Source organism: Phocoena sinus, chromosome 14 (genome assembly GCF_008692025.1).
Source record: "Phocoena sinus isolate mPhoSin1 chromosome 14, mPhoSin1.pri, whole genome shotgun sequence".
NCBI classification, from domain to species: Eukaryota; Metazoa; Chordata; class Mammalia; order Artiodactyla; family Phocoenidae; genus Phocoena; species Phocoena sinus.
The window spans coordinates 76,524,066-76,542,523 of NC_045776.1; positions in this window are offsets into that span (position 1 = coordinate 76,524,066).

Below are 18,458 nucleotides of genomic sequence, written 5' to 3' on the forward strand. Positions count from 1 at the left end.
ATTAGTATCAATAGACCCTGAAAGTAGGGTGGGGTGTAGGGACCCCAGGCATGTCTGGTGACTAAGAGGGAAAACTGTCACTGGCTGCTTCTTATAGAAAGGAGGCCAACCTCGAATGAACCCAGCTGAGCATATGCCTGTAGCAGCTAAGAGCATGGCACTGCCTACATTCAAATCCCAAATACGTCTCTTTTTATTTAGACAAAGTTCAACAACTCCAAGCCTTTGTTTCTTCATCTGTACAATGGAAGTGACTTAATAGTAACCACTGCAAGGGGTCATTGTAAGGATTTTTTAAATGAACAAATAGAAGGTGCCTAGCACTGTGCCTGGTACATGAGTCCTTAGCAGACATGAGGGTATCTCTTGTACAGATGGAGCTGGGGCTTACTGTCATGCCACTGCCTGTGATCAAACGTGGGAAGGTGTCTTCTCACATATGTGGACCTTCCAGATGTAAGTTATCAGATGAGATGCAGGGCCCCAGATAGGAAATGGGGATACGCAAGGTGGGCTGTAGAAAGTGAGCTGACGCTGTTGATTGGAGACCCAAGAGTTACTGCCACTCCCTCACCCCCTCCCACCACAGAGGCTGAAAAGCTATACATACGCATTGTCAGCCTCCCTTGCAGCTACGGGACTAGTCCTGTTCAGAAACGCAAATAAAAAGTCTGCTGGGGCAGAATTTCGGAAACTCTATAGTTTAGTAAGAAGAGATGGCTGTACCTAGTGAAGCCTCTCCCCAAGCACCCTTTCTTCTTACCCTTCTGGGAATGCCGGAAGTGACCATGAGATCCACTGCAGCTCCCAAAAGAACTGGCTTATTGAATCAATGCCAACAACAACCTACTAACAGACTTCTTATGATTCAGTGGGGGTGATTCAAGCCGCTGTTGTCAGCGTTTTATGATTTGCAGTCATTTACGTTCCTACAAATACCAACTCATGGGAACATGAATGCAAGAGAGAGAAGTCCCTCCTCTCCTTGGGTCCAGCTCCCTGGAACCTCAACTTCAAACAGCCTGGAGGGATTTGAGAGGACGTCCAGCTTGTGGGGAAATGCTAGTCTCTGCTAGCAACAGCCAGAAAATAGGCAGAAAGTCATCCTAAAAATGCTTAAACCAAGATGAACAGAACAGAGATGGGACGACTCACCTATCTGCCCCCTGCACCCTCTCAGTTTATCTCACTCCTGTCATCCCAGAGACATTAGTGAAGTGGTTTTTTGTTTTTTTTTTTGCGGTACGTGGGCCTCTCACTGCTGTGGCCTCTCCCGTTGCGGAGCACAGGCTCCGGATGTGCAGGCTCAGCGGCCATGGCTCACGGGCCCAGCCGCTCCGCGGCATGTGGGATCCTCCCAGACCGGGGCACGAACCCGTGTCCCTTGCATCGGCAGGTGGACTCTTAACCACTGCACCACCAGGGAAGCCCAGCGAAGTGGTTTTTAATGGCCTGGTCTGGTCCCAGACTTGCTACAGGTGAATTAGAAGAAGAGCCGTGAATCTGCTTAGACAAGATCATTGAATGGATAGTGTGGACTGGCCAAGGGAAATTGGCATCTTGGGGAAAGGAAATCATGGCTTCAAGACCGTCTCCATTCCCTGACACCATGGTGAAGTAGAGATTGATTTTATTCAAGGGCCTGGCAAGACCCCAACAGCATCAGCAAACTTTTCTAAACTATTTCCTTCCTCAACTGGCTCGGCTGTAACAGAATGTCCACAGATCTCTGGGTACCTCAACCTCATTTACATTGCTTGTTAAACCCTGTCCGATTTTCTCGAAAGCTAAAGGGCACGTCTGTTTCAGATGAGAGTTTCTTTATACACATCCTATAGAGAAAAATGCATTCTGCCATTACTGTTTCTAATTGTTCACTCATGCACGCATGGGTTGACTGATTAACTGAGTCCATTCACATTTATTGAGCATCTACTATAAGCCAGGTTCTGCATGGAATGGAATTTCAAGGATGACAAGTGACATGTTCCTGCCTCAGTAAGGACCCAGTATTCTGGACCCCATCCATTTTCTACACAAAACCTTCCTCAAAACTCATCTGGGGAAACTTCCTCCCAAACTTCTCATTCCACAGTTTATCACTTGGTGGAGATTTTTATTGCTTTTTCTCCAAGAGAGGCTGGTTGCAGTTGCTCAGTTTTGCTAAGTCACTCTGCAAATGCATTTTAAAAAATATCTTGGCAAGTATACAAAATTCACTGGAGAATTCTACATGACTTCGTTATGTTTTTTCAGAGAGCAGGAGTGTATGGAATGGGATATATCACAAAACCTTTATAGTAGCTTTGGAAGATGGGGGACAACTTGCCTTGCTTAGGACATATGACCACACTACCACCTGGTGGTAATGTTGCACCTGAAGCCATGGAAAAAAGATGGCTGAGTTACCCCAAATCTAATTTTTTGGTGAAACCTATGAATTAGAATAAGATCCTTCATGGATGAATCTTCAAGTGCCAAAGAGTCCATGTAGACCATATCTCAGGGAGCCAATAAAGATTCAGATTAATCTGTACTCTCCAGTGATGATCTCTGACTGCCGTATTTATGGTGAATAATAACTCTTCACACTTGTGAAGTGCTTTTCATATGCCTGACTTGGGACAGGCATTACTACTGCCTCCATTTTGCAGCTGAGAAAACTGAGGTTCAAAGAGGGTACAGAATGGCCCAGGTATAGAATTAGCCATGTAGGGAAACCAGGATTCAAATTCATATTTTCTAAAGCTTACACGCACACTTTCTACCTTTAGGAAGGTCATCATTCTAGTTGTGGGTGCCACATAAAGTCAGAAATCAGTGGCCTGGCTCAACGTTATATCAGAGCACACTGGTCTCAAGGCAAGTAAATAGAATAAAGAAACAAATAAGTGTCATGTCACCATCGTTGTGAACACATAGACTCCATGTTAGCCGAATGTAGGTAGGACAAGGTGGCCTCACCTTAGGTCAGCTCAGATTCCTCAGAAGCAGAGCCTGAGACAAGGATTCAGGAGCAAGTGATTTATCAAGTGTGCTCTCCAGAGAAATCTGTTACCAGTGTTGGAGAAGCAAGACAGGGAAGTGGAGAAAGCCAAGCAAGGATATGGTTTCAGATGAAGTCTAGTTTCAGCCTGCTCCCACAGGGGGCTCTTAAGTGTTAAATGAATTGCAGAGTTTTTCCACCTTAAGACAAGGAGGCTTGGTTTTCATACCTCAGGACAAACCAGTCACTGGCTATGGGAACATATAACTCTGGAAGGGAACATAAACTCTTAGGTACCTTCAGACAAGATGGCTTCAGTTGCCCAAAAGTAATTCTCTGAAGGATTGGAAGTATGAACCATTAACAGCAATGTACACAGCAGCTGGCGGATGGACATACTCAACTGGTAGAAGGGACCCCAGGGGATCTGGTAGGGTCCAACAGCATCCCTGTGTTCACCCTCCTCCTGCCACGACAGCTTCCGTAAGGTTCTCCAAATACACCCACACATATCCACCCCAGGGCCTTTGCACATGTGGTTCCCTCTGTCTGGATGTTCTTTTGCTCACTTCCTTCAATTCTTGGCCCAGATGTCTTTTTATCAGTAAGTCCTTCCCCAAGCCTATTTAAAACAGAAACAAAACACACACACACACACACACACACACACACACACACACACACACTCCTCTTTCCAGCTTTTTTTTCCCTCTGTAGTGTTTCCTACCATCTCACATGTATACATTGCATGTATCTGTTTAGTGTAATTTCCCAGAACTAGAAGGTAAGATCTGAGGGTCCTCGTTGTCCAGCGTTATGTCCCCAGCACCTGGGACAATTATCGACACCCAGTACATGCTCCAAAAATACCTGTTCATTGAATGAATGAAAACATAAAGATTTAATGGAAGCACTGCACTCTTTTAATGGGAAAACATGCTTGTTATAAAAAGCAGAATACATAAATCTAAACTCAGTAGGAGTCCAATTACACAAAATAAGTATATATCTGAGTATAAGAAAGAGACTGGAAGGAAATCCAGCAACATGCAAGCAGTGGCTAACCTGAGTGGCAGTAGTATTATTCATGATTATTAGACTCTTCTCAGAACTTTTCTGCATGGTCCAGTTTTCCATTGGGACCATGTATAGTCTGTTTTAGCACAGGAGAAATGTTTCGTTTGACCTTATTTTTAAAAACATAAGAGTTGAAACATGAAAGACCTTCGGTGGATTGATCAGTTCAATGATCACTGATTGCTATAGCAGTGAAGACAGACAGAGTACTAAATGCCTACTACGCATGTCAAATGTAGGGTGACACCAAGAAAGATGCAGTTTTATGTTATACTGTGTTCAGGCATGATGCCTGGCTTGTACCGGGTGCTCATTACGAGTCTGAGCACAGAAAGAGGAAAGGAAGAGAGGGAGAAAGAGACAGAGGGAGGAAGAGAAGGATGGAGGGAGGAAGTCTATCAATCAAAATCCTACCATCCATGCCCTCCATGACAGGATCTGGGTTTCTGCCCCAGTACCTGAATGAGGTGGGGCTGCCGAGCAAGGCCAGTTCTTGGTCTGGGACGATAGCCACACTCATCTGGTCAACAGTGACTGTATGTCAAGACCCCAGACGAAGCAGCCTGGATCCTGACCACACACAAGTGACTTCAGCTCTGGGGTCTTTGGGCTCCTCTGCACAAAGGGATATTTCACATCAGCGTCGCTCTTAACATCTCTTAATCCACACAGTAAACTGACGGGACAGACATCTTTCACCCCAATTTAAACATGAAAACACTGAGGCAATAAGAGGATAAATCACCTGTCCAAAGTCACACACTTGGGGCAAAAGACAAATTTCACCCGATTCTCCAGCTTTATTTTCACCTACTCTAGCTGCTCCCTCTGAAAGGGCATTTGGGTGTAAAAGCGAGCCTTGGAAAGAGGGGACACGCTAAGGCTGACACACAGGCACCCTGGACCTGAGGCTACCCTGGATCTGGTTCTCTGTGCTCTGATGGTGAGCAGACATCTTTGTATCTCCGGGCCCCCGGGAGTGAAATCTTCCATGTTCAAGAGACTGTAGTTCACCCAAGGTCAGAGTAATTGTGCATGATTAATGGTTGACCTCTTTGTGAAAACCCTACACAAAAGCTCCAAACCGACTTGTAATTTCATACCCCTCCCAGCCCGTTTAGAAGAGCAGGGTTTTATTTCCTCTCTGCACAGCTAAGAAATCAGAATCTTCAGCTCTGGGAACGAGCTTCTAAACCCAGGACTTACGGACTGTGGTTTCCCAAGGCTGGTACCAGACATCACGGATGTGTCTGGCCCCTTTGGGTGAAAATGAAAAGAGAGGTTATGATAGAAAGAGGGAGTGTTTGCTGAGCGCTCCTCAGACACCAAGCACCAATCTGTGCCCGTTACAGGAATGAACTCCCTCAGTCCTCAAGTCCAATACGTGATGATTGTCTCCATTTTACAGACAAGGAGACTGAGGCACAGAGCGCGTACATAGTTTAGGACACAGAGCTCAGAAGTAGGGCAGCCAGGATTTGAACCCTGGCAGTCGGGTTCCAGAGCTTGATCTTCAGGAAGTGCCCCCATCCAGCTTCCTGTTTCAGAATAAGCTCCAAATCCTCCCTGCTCACTGGTCACAGCAACCTGCTCTTAACCTGGTTAATGACTGAGTGCAAAATGGTTCCTTCGCAAGCAATGACACCCCCCCCGTGCCACCACCATAGCTGTCACCCCTCTGATGGCTCACGTCACACCACCCAGCAACCCCCAACCTCAAGACATGCGCACACTGCTCCCTAGGTGTTGGTCTGCCCGCTTACCTCCCACTTTCCCAAGTGCATCATAATTTCCCACCACTCCCTGCCTTTGCATGGATTGGGCCGTCTGCCTGGCGCCTGTTTTGCTCTGCCTTTGACCGCTTCCCAAGTCCTGCTTGCCCTTCGTGACCCAGGCTGAGTACGGCCCCCAACAAATGCCCCAAGCTCACTCATTGACATCCCAAGGTCCAGAGGCAGCCCTCGAAGGGGTCCTTTTAAATCTGTGAATTAGTTGCCTAGATTTTTAAAAGTAGATTTCACTTGTTTTAAATGTGGCATTCTGGTAACTCTTGAAAAGCCAGAATACCTGAAAACGGTGACCTGAAATCCTACACAGCAACGGTTAGAGCAGCTGGGCAGCGGCTGTCCCCTATGAAGGGGACACGGGCTCACCAGATCACCAGAGTCCCCGCCGTCCTCTGTCTCTACCCACCTTGCTCATGGATCACACCTGGCTGGCCCCTACAGATTGAGAGCTTCAAGTTGTGCACTAAAAGATATTCTGCAACATGGGGGTTTGGGAGCAGAGAAGGTGCAGCCTCTGGGGTGTGTTCTGAATTGTCCTTTCCTTTCTGATGCCTGCCTGCCTTGCCTACCACAGGATACATCATATCACCAACCGGACCATCCGTTTCAGAAATGCATTGCTATGGAAAGTCATCTTCCATTCATTCATCTATTTCACAAATATCTGTGGAGCTCCAACGAGGTACAAGGAATTTTGTCTAATCGGCATGCATTTCAGGGAAGCTGCTGGGAGGCAGTCACTTCTAATCCTTTAACTCTTTATCTCTTCTCCCGAAGCCTTTGCACTGTGACTTCTCCACACTGCATCCGAGCTCCTACTGCTGAGGCATTTCATCTCCTGTAAATGGCCATTAAAGACTCCTCTGTGCGGCTCCATGGCCGTTCCTTGTGGCTCCTTGACCCCGCCTTTCAGATGCTCTGGGTCTCAGCTTTCCTGTGTATAGTTACAGCTAGGAGTCCAGCCAGACTAGGGTCTGTGCTTCTGAGTGAGGCCTCATTACAGCGTCCTCAGACTGTGCAGAAGGCGTGGGTCTCATGCCCCAAACCCAGCCTGGCACATTTGATGGGGGTTCAGGCTTTAACTGAGGATTTTAAAGAGCTGGGGGTTTTATGTGAGACAGCTGGAATGCCAATTCCCGTAGGTAGCTGAAGCCAAAGTCTCCAGAAGGAAACCAGTGGGTTCCTCAGACAGACCTGCTCAGGCTCCCAGCACCCAGGAGGTGGAGGGAAGGAGAGGCTGCCACCCAGCTGGCCCCTGGTCTTTGAAGCCAGGCCTCTTAGCTTCACAAGGGAGCAATAGAGAATTCATCAAGCCAAGATGACCCTGTCCACACCAACACAAATACCCACCCAGCCCAATCCCCAGAGCCCTGTGATGACCCTTTGCCCTTGCCTGCCTGTTCTCACAGGTGGATTAAGGCTGTTTGTTATCACAGAACAGTAGGAATCTCTTCGCACAGGGAGTAGGGCATTTCCTCCAATAGGGTCAAAATACATCTTCTTGATTCTTTTCTGGCTGCTGACTCTAGTAATTTAGACCATAGCTCTAGTGATCCAGACCAGGACCAGACCATTGTTTTTGTCTTTGTGTGTGTGTGTGTGTGTGTGTGTGTGTGTGTGTGTGTGTGTTTTTAAAATAAGATATTACCTTTATTTTTTCCTGTTGAAGTATAGTTGATTTACAATATTAGATTAGTTTCAGGTGTACAACATGTGATTCAATATTTTTATAGATTATGCTCCATTTAAAGTTATTATAAGATCTTGGCTCTATTGCCTGTGCTGTACAATATATCCGTGTAGCTTATTTATTTTATACCTAGTAGTTTGTGCCTCTTAATCCCTTTCCCTATCTTGCTCTTCCCACCACCCCTCTCCCCACTGGGAACCACTTGTTTGTTCTCTACATCTGTGTCTGTTTCTGTTTTGTTATAGTCATTCGTTTGTTTGTTTCTTAGACTCCACATATAAGGGACAACATACAGTATTTGTCTTTCTCTGTCTGACTTATTTCACTAAGCATAATACCCTCCAGGTCCATCCATGTTGTTGCAAATGGCAAAAGTTCGCTCTTTTTTATGGCTGAGTAGTATTCCAGTGTGTTCGTTTTTTAACCGTGATCTATATCCAAAAGAATGTGGGTATATATGGGGAAGCAGCAGGGCCAGTGGAGGAAACCAGTTCAAGTCCTCATTCTTGCCTTTTATCTCAGGCTCAGACCACAGCCTCCGTGAGAGGATGGGGGCATAATTCATGGAGGGGATATGGCGGCAAGGGAATCGGAGGGCCTCTGGGAGTTTCTGAGACTCCCCCCATTTCCTCTTCCATTGTGACATTATGAACACCGCAATAAGTTAAACATATGAGAGCTTCAAATTCTTACCTGACTTCTCCCTTCGCTCCTGCCTCTTCCAGGGTTGTGGAAAGACAGAAAGATGGTCAGGCTGGAGACCTGGGTCCCTGGCTCTGCTCCTCCATGACTGTGTTGCCCGAGAAATACAATTTCTATCTCTGGGCCTCTGTTTATCCATCTGTAAAGTGAAGTGAGTAGGCCAGAAAAAAATGACAACTCGATTTTCTCTCAGTTGCCACTGCTGGGCAACTGGTAGACTGCCTGATGCGTTCTGTTGAGAATTAAATGAGCAAATCCCCAACCCACCTGGACCCCCCCAGGCAGCACAAGGCCTGGCGTGCCGTCACCATTCTACTTAGCCATCTTTTATAACACATATCCACGAGGTCTTCTCTGCAGGGTCCGGTTTTGGTTTCTTTGAGGTGTAAAGTGATAAATTAAAGTCACTGCAAAGCAGTCCAAGGGAATACTCCTTCTCGATTATCATCATTAACATTTCCTCAATCTTGCTTTTTTCATCTATGCTTAATTCAACGGCAATTGTTTTTAGCAACTCAAATCCAATCAGACTTTTCCAAAGCATACAGTTTCGTTTCTATGGATGCGTTGTTCCTCAACACACTCATTTTTCACTGGTTTCTGTGAAATGTTATTAAGTTGTACAATTAAAAGAACAAGGAGGGATAGATCCTGGTTTTACGGGGTCTGAAGCTTATACAATTTGGCAGCCCTTTTTGAAGGAAAAGAAAGCTAAATTACAAATATAGAATTAGACACAAATATCGATACCTACTTAGAATGAGAAGAGAAATCACAGGTTTCCACTCTTTGAAAAAGCGGAAAGACTATAAATGTCACAAAATTTCGAGAAAGAGATAATAATATTTTTATTAATGAATTACCTCTCACGTGGCTAAATTATTTTTATCCTATAACTTCTGACCACAAACTCTTAATCACTTCTTTATATGGCAATCACTTTGTAATAATGTCTTCTCTGGAAAGGATCCAGTATTTTCTTTAGCAGGGTTAATCATTCTGTTTATACTTGGAACACATAAAATTGAAATTTCTCACCATTTGTAGTACTGATACAGGTTGTGCCCTTGAACCACAGAAATTGATCAATTCTATTTTACATGATTTCCATCAAATAAAGGAGAGGATATAGGGTGAGTATACCTGTTAAAGCTATACTTTCAAGCATATTCCCGATAGGAAAGAACTTCTGTTTTGACTACTTGTCATTTTAACTGAGTCCTCTGCTCACAGTTTTACTCATTTGATAATTGAATTTTCCATAGGCTAATTCCTGGCTCTGTATATTTCAAACCTTGTTTCTCCTCCACACACCTCTGGTGTCACGCACCATAGAATGTATTCATATGGAAATATGCTCTCTGATCCCGCACTTGGAGGTCACAACATCAGTGAGTAGGTATAATGAGGTGGGAGGAGCATTTCTGGAAGCCATTTCCACGTTGGAATGGCTAGATAAGTCTTCACGTAGAAATGACTTCGAACCACACAAACGTAGTCCATTTAATCCAGTCTAAATATATCCCTACCTCAACTTCCCATTAGCAGTCACTTCAACGACCCCTGACATTTGGGAAAGTGGAAAGAGACAGTAGTTTTAACCAACTACAATTAAAATATTTTACTTCGAAATAGATGGCTAGTGGGCAGCAGCTGCATAGCACAGCTACAGGGGTGGGACAGGGAGGGTGGGAGGGAGACGCGAGAGGGAGGAGATATGAGGATATATGTACATGTATAGCTGATTCACTTTGTTATAAAGCAGAAACTAAAACACCACTGTAAAGCAATTATACGCCAATAAAGATGTTAAAAAAATATGTTACTTTGAAAAATATTTTAAAACGTGAAACCAATCTGATAAAGGACTGTTGTCTAAAATATACGAAGAATCTTCAAACTCAACAGCAAGAAAATGAACAACTCAGTTAAACAATGGGCCGAATGACGCCATTTGCAGCAACATGGATGGACCTAGAGACTATTATACTAAGTGAAGTCAATCAGAAAGAGAAAGACAAACGCCATATGATGTCAGTTATAGGTGGAATCTAAAATACAACACAAATGAACCTATCTACGGAACAAAAACAGACTCAGACATAGAGAACAGACTTGTGGTTGCCACGGGAGGGCGGGGCACAGAGGTGGAGGGCAGGATTGGGAGTTAGGGATTAGCAGATGCAAACTATTATATACAGGATGGATAAACCACAAGGTCCTACTGTAGAGCACAGGGAACTATATTCAATATCCTATAATAAACCATAATGGAAAAGACTATGAAAAAGAATATATATATACATATGTGTGTATATATATATATATATATATATATATATATATATATATAAAAAACTGACTCACTTTGCTGTTCAGTAGAAATTAAACAGAACATTGTAAATCAACTATACTTCAATAATTTTTTTAATTTTTTGTTTGTTTTGTTTTGTTTTTGCGGTACGTGGGTCTCTCACTGTGTGGCCTCTCCCGTTGCGGAGCACAGGCTCCGGACGCGCAGGCTCAGCGGCCATGGCTCATGGGCCCAGCCGCTCCGCGGCACGTGGGATCCTCCCGGACCGGGGCACGAACCCGCATCCCCTGCATCGGCAGGCGGACTCTCAACCACTGTGCCACCAGGGAAGCCCCAATAATTTTTTTAATGGGCCAAAGAGCTTAACAGACACTTCCATCAAAGAAGATAGGCAGATGGCAAATAAGTATACGAAAAGATGTTCAACGTCACATGTCCTTAGGGAATTGCAAATTAAAGCAGCAGTGAGATACCACTACACACCTATGAGAATGACTAAAATCCAAAACACTAACAACATCAGATGTCGGTGGGGATGTGTAGCAATAGGAATTCTCGTTCATTGCCGGTGGGAGCATAAAAGGGTACAGCCACTTTGGAAGAGCACTAGAGGTTCCTTACAAAACTAATCACACCCTTACCACACAGTCCTGCAGTCATGCTTCTTGATATTTACCCAACTGAGTTGAAAATTTATGTCCATACAAAAACCTGCACATGGAAGTTTATAGCAGCTTTATTGATAATTGCCCAAACTTGGAGGCAACCAAGATGTCCTTCAGTAAGTGAATGGATAAATAAACTGTGGTACATCCAGGTAACAGAACATTACTCAGAAGTAAAAAGAAATCAGCTACTGAGCCATGAAAAGACATAGAAGAAACTTAAATGCACGTCACTAGGTGAAAGAAGCCAATCTGAAAAGATTTCATGCCCTATGATTCCAACTATATAACATTCTGGAAAAGGCAAAGCTATGGAGACAGTAAAAAGATCAAGGGCTTATCAGAGGTTATGGGGGAGGGAAGGAGGAATAGGCAGAGCACAGAGGATTTTTAGGGCAATAAAATTGTTCTGTATGATAATACAGTGATATAAATACACGTCATTATACATGTTTGCATAGGGAATGGAGAAGGCCGGCTCTTTGTTGAATCAATGAACCAGAGGATGGTAAAGAGAGTGTCTACTGTCATTGCTAACATTTGTTGAACTTCTACTGCATATCAGACAGTGCTACACTCTTTACATAACAACATACTTTAAACCTTCACAGCAGCCCTATTATTATTATCAATTTAGAGAGGAAGAAACTGAGGCTCTGAGAAGTGACATGAGTTACCAGAAGCCCTACGTACAGATAGTCAGTGAAGCTGGGATTCAAACAGTGGTGCACAAGGCTCCCCTGAGTCATGCTGCCTTAATCCAGGACTTTGGGTGACATATTTTCCCCTCTATCTTTTCTATCATTTGCATAATTGTACAGTAGTACCTGCCTTGAAGTCTTCCCTGAGGTTGTGCATATAGAAGTCAAAATGAGGTCATGGAACAGAGAAGAACACTTTTAATTGGTGAGATGCTGTATGTATTTGTCAGGATCCAGCCAGGAAACAGAAACCACTAAAGGTCTTTCAGACAGAAGGAGTTTAATAAAGGGAACTGACTACCCCAATGATGGAAGAGCTGAGAAGCCAACAGGAAGTGAGAAAGCAACCCAGAGGCTGGCAAGAGCAAGAAGCAGCTACGTCCCTTGGGCTGGAGGGATAACAAGAGAAGGTAGCTTTGCCAGGGCCAGAAGCTGGGGCATCCTGTAGTCCCTAGGGCCCAATGGAGCTGAGATAAGAGAGGAAGGAGCTGTCCTATCAGAGATGGAGCCAAGGACAAGAGGCAGCAGCTGCAGGAGATGCTTCTGGAAGCAGAGAATGACCCAGAAATACCCTGGCTTCTCTCCTTCTGTCACTCTCCAGTTTTCCAGCACTTCTCCCATCGGCCAACCCTTTCCAACAGGCTGGGAACCAGAGCTTCCTATGATACAGAGAAAAGCACAGAAGGGAAAGAATAAGAAGTGGATTTGAGGGCAAGCTTGCTGTTAACCACGCCACCCATATGCAAGATACTATTATTAGAGGAGAGAACTGCAGGGTCCCAATTAACAAGAGGAGGAGGGATAGACACAGGATTCCAAGATATCACTCAATTTTTCTTCTCCCAGAACAAACGTGTGAGAATACAGTGAAAAGATTCGACCAGGAGATCCCACATTTCCGGATAAAATCTTGACTGTACAAAACCGAAGAGGTGGTGGGGCAGATAAGGAAAGTACAGGTGGATGGTTTATACATTCCATTCTGCCTGAAACCAAGCTGCAAACGGATAGCACTCAAAAATTCGGGTTTATTTTCATCTTAAAATAGAGAGAAGCCTCAGGACTGATGGAAGTGACCTGTCCTCCTCTGAAGGGGCCTCTGGTGAGGAGGTGTGGAGAGCTCAGCCCCGGAGACCAGGAATGACACTGTCCTGGCTCCTTTGATCCATCAGAAACTGACAGCCTTCCTGTCCAGCCCCGGCAGAGGCGGCTCTGGATACTCCTGCTTAAGGGTGTATATGGGAGAGAGCAAGCAGCTCCAGCCCCAAGCCACTATTCCCACTTCTCTCTTCATCGATGCTCTGCCCTGGATTCTATCTTAAAAGGCAAATGCCGTTCCAGTGAAGCATTCTGAACACTGTTGCTCCACCAGGCCTGGCGCTGGCAAACAGTTCCTGAGTCCAGGACTGCCTGTCCCCATTGGCCTTGGGAGCTGCCAACACCTTATGCTGTAGCCTTGTAAACCACGTTCAGTTCCTTGAGGTACGTGCCCTCTCTTTCCTGCGGCGGGAATACACTACGACTTCTTATCAAGTCAGCACTGACTCAGCTCTCAGTAAATGTCACTTCCCCATGTAAGTCCTCGCTGACCACCCTCCAAAAGTGGTCTGTGTTTCATAGCACCTGTGCTTGTCCTTGTTATTACACTCTATTTTTACTGCTCATGGAAGGACCTAGACCCAGGGTCTGCAACTACAACCGGCCAATGCAATCCATTGCCAGTTTGTGTGAATAAAGTTTTACTGGAACAACGCCGTGTTCATTCATTTACGTATTGTCTATGGCAGCTTTCAGACTACGAGGGCTGATTTGAGCCGTTGCAACGGAGACCTACAGCAAGGGATCTTTCTAAATGTACGTCTAAAATTAAAATCTTAAATCCTCTTTGTGTCTATTGGCTTCAGGATAGCATCCAAACTCAAAGAACAATCACAAAAAAGTGTTATTGGCCTGAAATCTAGGACGGACAGATAAGCAGATGATTTATAGGGGACTCACCAGGATCAGTTTAAGCATGAAGCACACAGCACAGTACTCAGCATGACGCAGTCATGTGACAGTGTCAGTTTCCTTCATTCCAACCTCCCGTACCTTCAGGATCTGCAGCTTTACAAAGTGAGCAGACAGCAGATGTGGCAAGGGTTCATTATGCGATGCTAAGGAGTTCTGCGTTACCACAGGCCTGACTATATTTGTGCACTTTACATAAAAACAAATCAAGACCATACTTAAGTTAAAGACTGCAATGCACAACTGGGTTATTCTGTTTACTCATCCGCCCACTTGTTCATTTATTCAACAAACATTTATGTAGCATCTATGCTAAGCCAGGCAGTGGGCAAGGTACACAATATAAGAATTGCATAAGAATGGGGAGAAAAGATTAAACTGCTCCCAAGCTTACTCCTGAGGTTATTTTATGTGTTTATTTATTTTTAAATTTTATTTATTTTTGGCTGCGCCGGGTCTTTGTTTCTGTGCGAGGGCTTTCTCTAGTTGCGGCGAGAGGGGGCCACTCATCGTCGCGGTTAGCGGGCCTCTCACTATCGCGGCCTCTCTCGTTGCGGAGCACAGGCTCCAGACGCGCAGGCTCAGTAGTTGTGGCTCACGGGGCTAGTTGCTCCGCGGCATGCGGGATCTTCCCAGACCAGGGCTCGAACCCGTGTCCCCTGCATTGGCAGGCGGATTCTCAACCACTGCGCCACCAGGGAAGCACCCTGAGGTTATTTTAAATGAAACAAGGGGTATCATTCAATCACAAGACGGAGTGGAGACAAAGTAACAATAGAAACCGGCATCCCCACCAAACGATGCTTAAGGCACCAAGTTCCCCAGTGGAACGTGAAGTTGCAAACTCTTCAGGAGTCCCCGTGCTGGACCGTGCAGAGCTCTTCTCACCAAGTGAATTCAGAGTCGTCAGCTCGGCCCCCTCCCCCAGCCACGTCCAAGAACAGAATCCAGCCAGGGGCCTCAAACAGGCGGAAATATTTATGCCACATCCAGAAGACCAAACCTATGAGACGGAGCTGATGCCACTTGAAAGGAATCGGGGTGGAATCTTCGGAGATTAAGAAAGTGACAGTGACCAAGATGCAAAGGGGGAGAGGGGTGAGAAAAAGGAGAGATTAAAGCAGCTGGGCCATCCGTTATTTTGATGTGTGCCTTTTTCTATTTCAAAGGGAATTAAGGGAGATGAATTAAGACTTCATTAGATCCCAGCAACTTCAGGAATATTAATCCGTCTTCCATTTGCAATAAGACTCACCAGTCTCTGCAGGGTCGGGGTGAAGGAAAGAGAAAGCTATTGATATGTTGCTGGGACCGCCCTGTGCCCCCTGCCTCTCGCCTCTGGTCACTTTCCCTTTCATGCCTTTGTTTGACATACAGGAAAGAATCATGAGGTGTTGAGTATCATTAACTTCCAAACACCTATGAAATCAGTAGGAAAGCGCAAACACTGCGGACCCCAACCGTCTCTGCCAACGATCCGTCCTAAAGTCCTCCCCTTTGGAGATGAAAAGAAAGAGCTTGGCAGGCGGACAGTCTCGGGGAGAGAGGAATGAACGAACAGGAGGGGGGACACGCAGGATAAATGAAAATATGATTGACTTCTTACCTCGGTCCGGCTCACACATGGTTCTGAGCATTTAATAAATGGGTTGACACTCCGAGTTCCCCTCATTAGGAGAACGTGGAGACCTGGATTATCGTAAATCAGAAGGCCAGGTTATCAAAGCTTGTGATCTTTAACTGTGTCAGGGCGCCCTCCTGTCTGCTTATGGAGACAGTAACCCGAAAGCTGCAAAGAATTAGCCGCTGCGCCATGATTTAAGGCACACACACCCCTGAAGGAGGTGGGAGGCCAGGCCAGGCAGGGGAAGGTTTTGCCCAGGTACCCAGCCCAAGGAGAGCTGTCTCTGGGATGCACGGCACCTGGGGGGTAGGCGTGAGGGATGACCCTATAATGGACCAAGTAACAGACCTATGTGTTTGGTGAGACTGGGAGCTAGCACTGGAAAACTTTGAATCCTAGGTTTCCCAGTCTACCTTCACATCAAAATCTAATGCAAAACTCTTTGGTAATTTCTAATGAAGACACATCTATCCCCAGACTCAAAAACTGCATCCAAGAGAAATGAATGCATAGATCCACAAAAAGATTTGCAAGCAAATGCTCACAGCTGCTTTATTCATAATTACCGCCGAACGGGAACCAACCCAGATATCCTTCAACAGGAGAATGGATTAACCTACACTGGTACATCCATACAATGGAATAATATTCAGCAATAAAAAGAAACAAACTCCTGATACATTCAACAACATGAAAGAATTGCACAGATCTAGTGTTGAGCGAAAGAAGCCAGACACAGGAAAGTACACACTGCATGAGTCCTTGTATGTGAAGTTCAAAGGCAGGCAAAACTAGTCTATGGCGGGACTTCCCTGGTGGTCCAGTGGTTAAGACTTTGCCTTCCAATGCAGGGGGTGCGGGTTCAGTCCCTGATTGGGGAGCTAAGATCCCATATGCCTCTCGGCCAAAAAACCAAAACATAAAACAGAAGCAATGTTGTAACAAATTCAATAAAGACTTAAAAAAAATAATAAATAAGTAAAATTTTAAAAAACCCTAATCTATAGTAATAAAAGTGAGAAGGGTAGCAGGTGAGAAGGACATGATTGGGAGCATTAAGGGAACCTTCTGGGAGATGGAAACGTTCTGAATCTTAATCTGGTTGATGGTTACAGGGGCAGATACATTTATAGAAACTCACCAATCAATACGGTTAATAGTTGCATATTTTAGTATGTCTAAATTACATCCCAATAACATACCTCAAAAAAAATAAATAAGTGTAGATTTTAGGGCCTTGGCACATGCTTTGCCTGGAGTTCCTTTTGCCTGGGGTACCCCCCCTGCCTTCCCAATATTTTCAAGGCTGGCCCCATCGTATCATTCAAGTCTTAGCTTAACCATCACCTGTTCAACAGAGCTCAGCCGTTCTCCGTTGCATGGTCCTGTTTTTTTGTCGTTGTTGGTTGGTTGGTTTTCATTTTGCTAATTATGCTCTGAAATTATCTTGTGTTACGTATTTGTTTATTCTCTGCCTCTTCCTCCAGCCCCACACAGACTGTAAGCTCTTGAAGGAGAAGGGTCTTATCCAGCCTCAGAGCTGACTTCTTGGAGGACATCAGTGCACGTTCTCACCTCTGGTTTCTGGTTGAGTTTTGGCCAGTGGGAAATCCTAGCAGGAGGCTGAATGAAAAAGGGAGTGGGAGATTAAGGTGTCTTCTAACTTGTGAAGTCGCGACAAGCTAGCTGCGTCTCTAGATCAGTGGTTGTCAACTGGGGATAATGTTGCCTCCCAGGAGACATTTGGGATGTCTGGAGGGCACTGCTGGCATCCGGTGGGTAGAGGCCAGGGATGCCGCTAAACACCCTGCAATGCACAGGACAGAGCCCCCAACAAAGAATTGCCCAGCTCCAAATATCAACAGTGTCAATGTTAAGAAAACCCATTCTAGATGAACGTCACAGCTCACCTAAGGAGGACCTCTCTCCATAGCTCTCTCCCTCCAGATACAGGTAACAATCTCCACTTCCTTCAGGTCTAGGGGTTGTAAAAGCCCCAATGTTGCTAGCTCCTAGGTACTACACTATACTTTATGCTTCTGCTATACCCCAGCCCCATCCCTGTATTAGCCCCTTTATGAAACTCCTCAAATTATGTAATTCTATAGCCTATGGGCTATTCTATCTCCCACTGGAACCCTGACAGATATGCCATTTCATCTCCAACAGCTAAGCGTCCAGTAAATATCAGTAAGTATCTGCTAAATTAACCAAGTAATTAATAAGTGAGGCTCTCCCCAGGAAATTTTGATTTAGAAGTCAAAGATAAATCTTGGAACTTACCACTTCTAAAAGATTCCCCGGGTGATTCTAGAACAATACGCTCATGTATTAATGGGGAAACTGAGGCCCAGGGGAGGGGAAACTACTTTTTCAGGGTCACACCGTTTTGAGGTCTGAGGTCCAGAAAGGACGCAGTCTTGACGTTGATTGTTAATACTGTTATCTCTTGTTATTTTCCTTGAACTGTTTTTCTCAAAACATTGTCGATTTCTTTGAGCATAATGCAGATTCTGCAGTCCCGACCTCCTGGATGTCCAAGAGGAACATTTAAGCTGTGAGATCCTAATTCATCTACACAAGACTCTGAATGTCCAAGGCTGGAGGGGCAGATCCACAGAGGGGCAAAAACCCTGAGGACAGATATTTCTGGCTCAGTCCCAAATTCTGCCACATCCAAGCTCCTTGACCTACTAAGATTCAGTCCCCTTGTCTGGAAATTGTAGATGATAGAGTTTACCGTTCAGGTTTGTTCTGAGGCCTCCATGAGATTATATCTATAAAGTGTGTGGCCAAGGGCCAGGGACAGAGTAGATGACAGAGGGCGTTGGTGGCCGCTGAGGGCCCTGCAGCCCAGTTATCTGCGTTTGGTGTTCCAGAATCGAATACTCAGAGTTCCCAA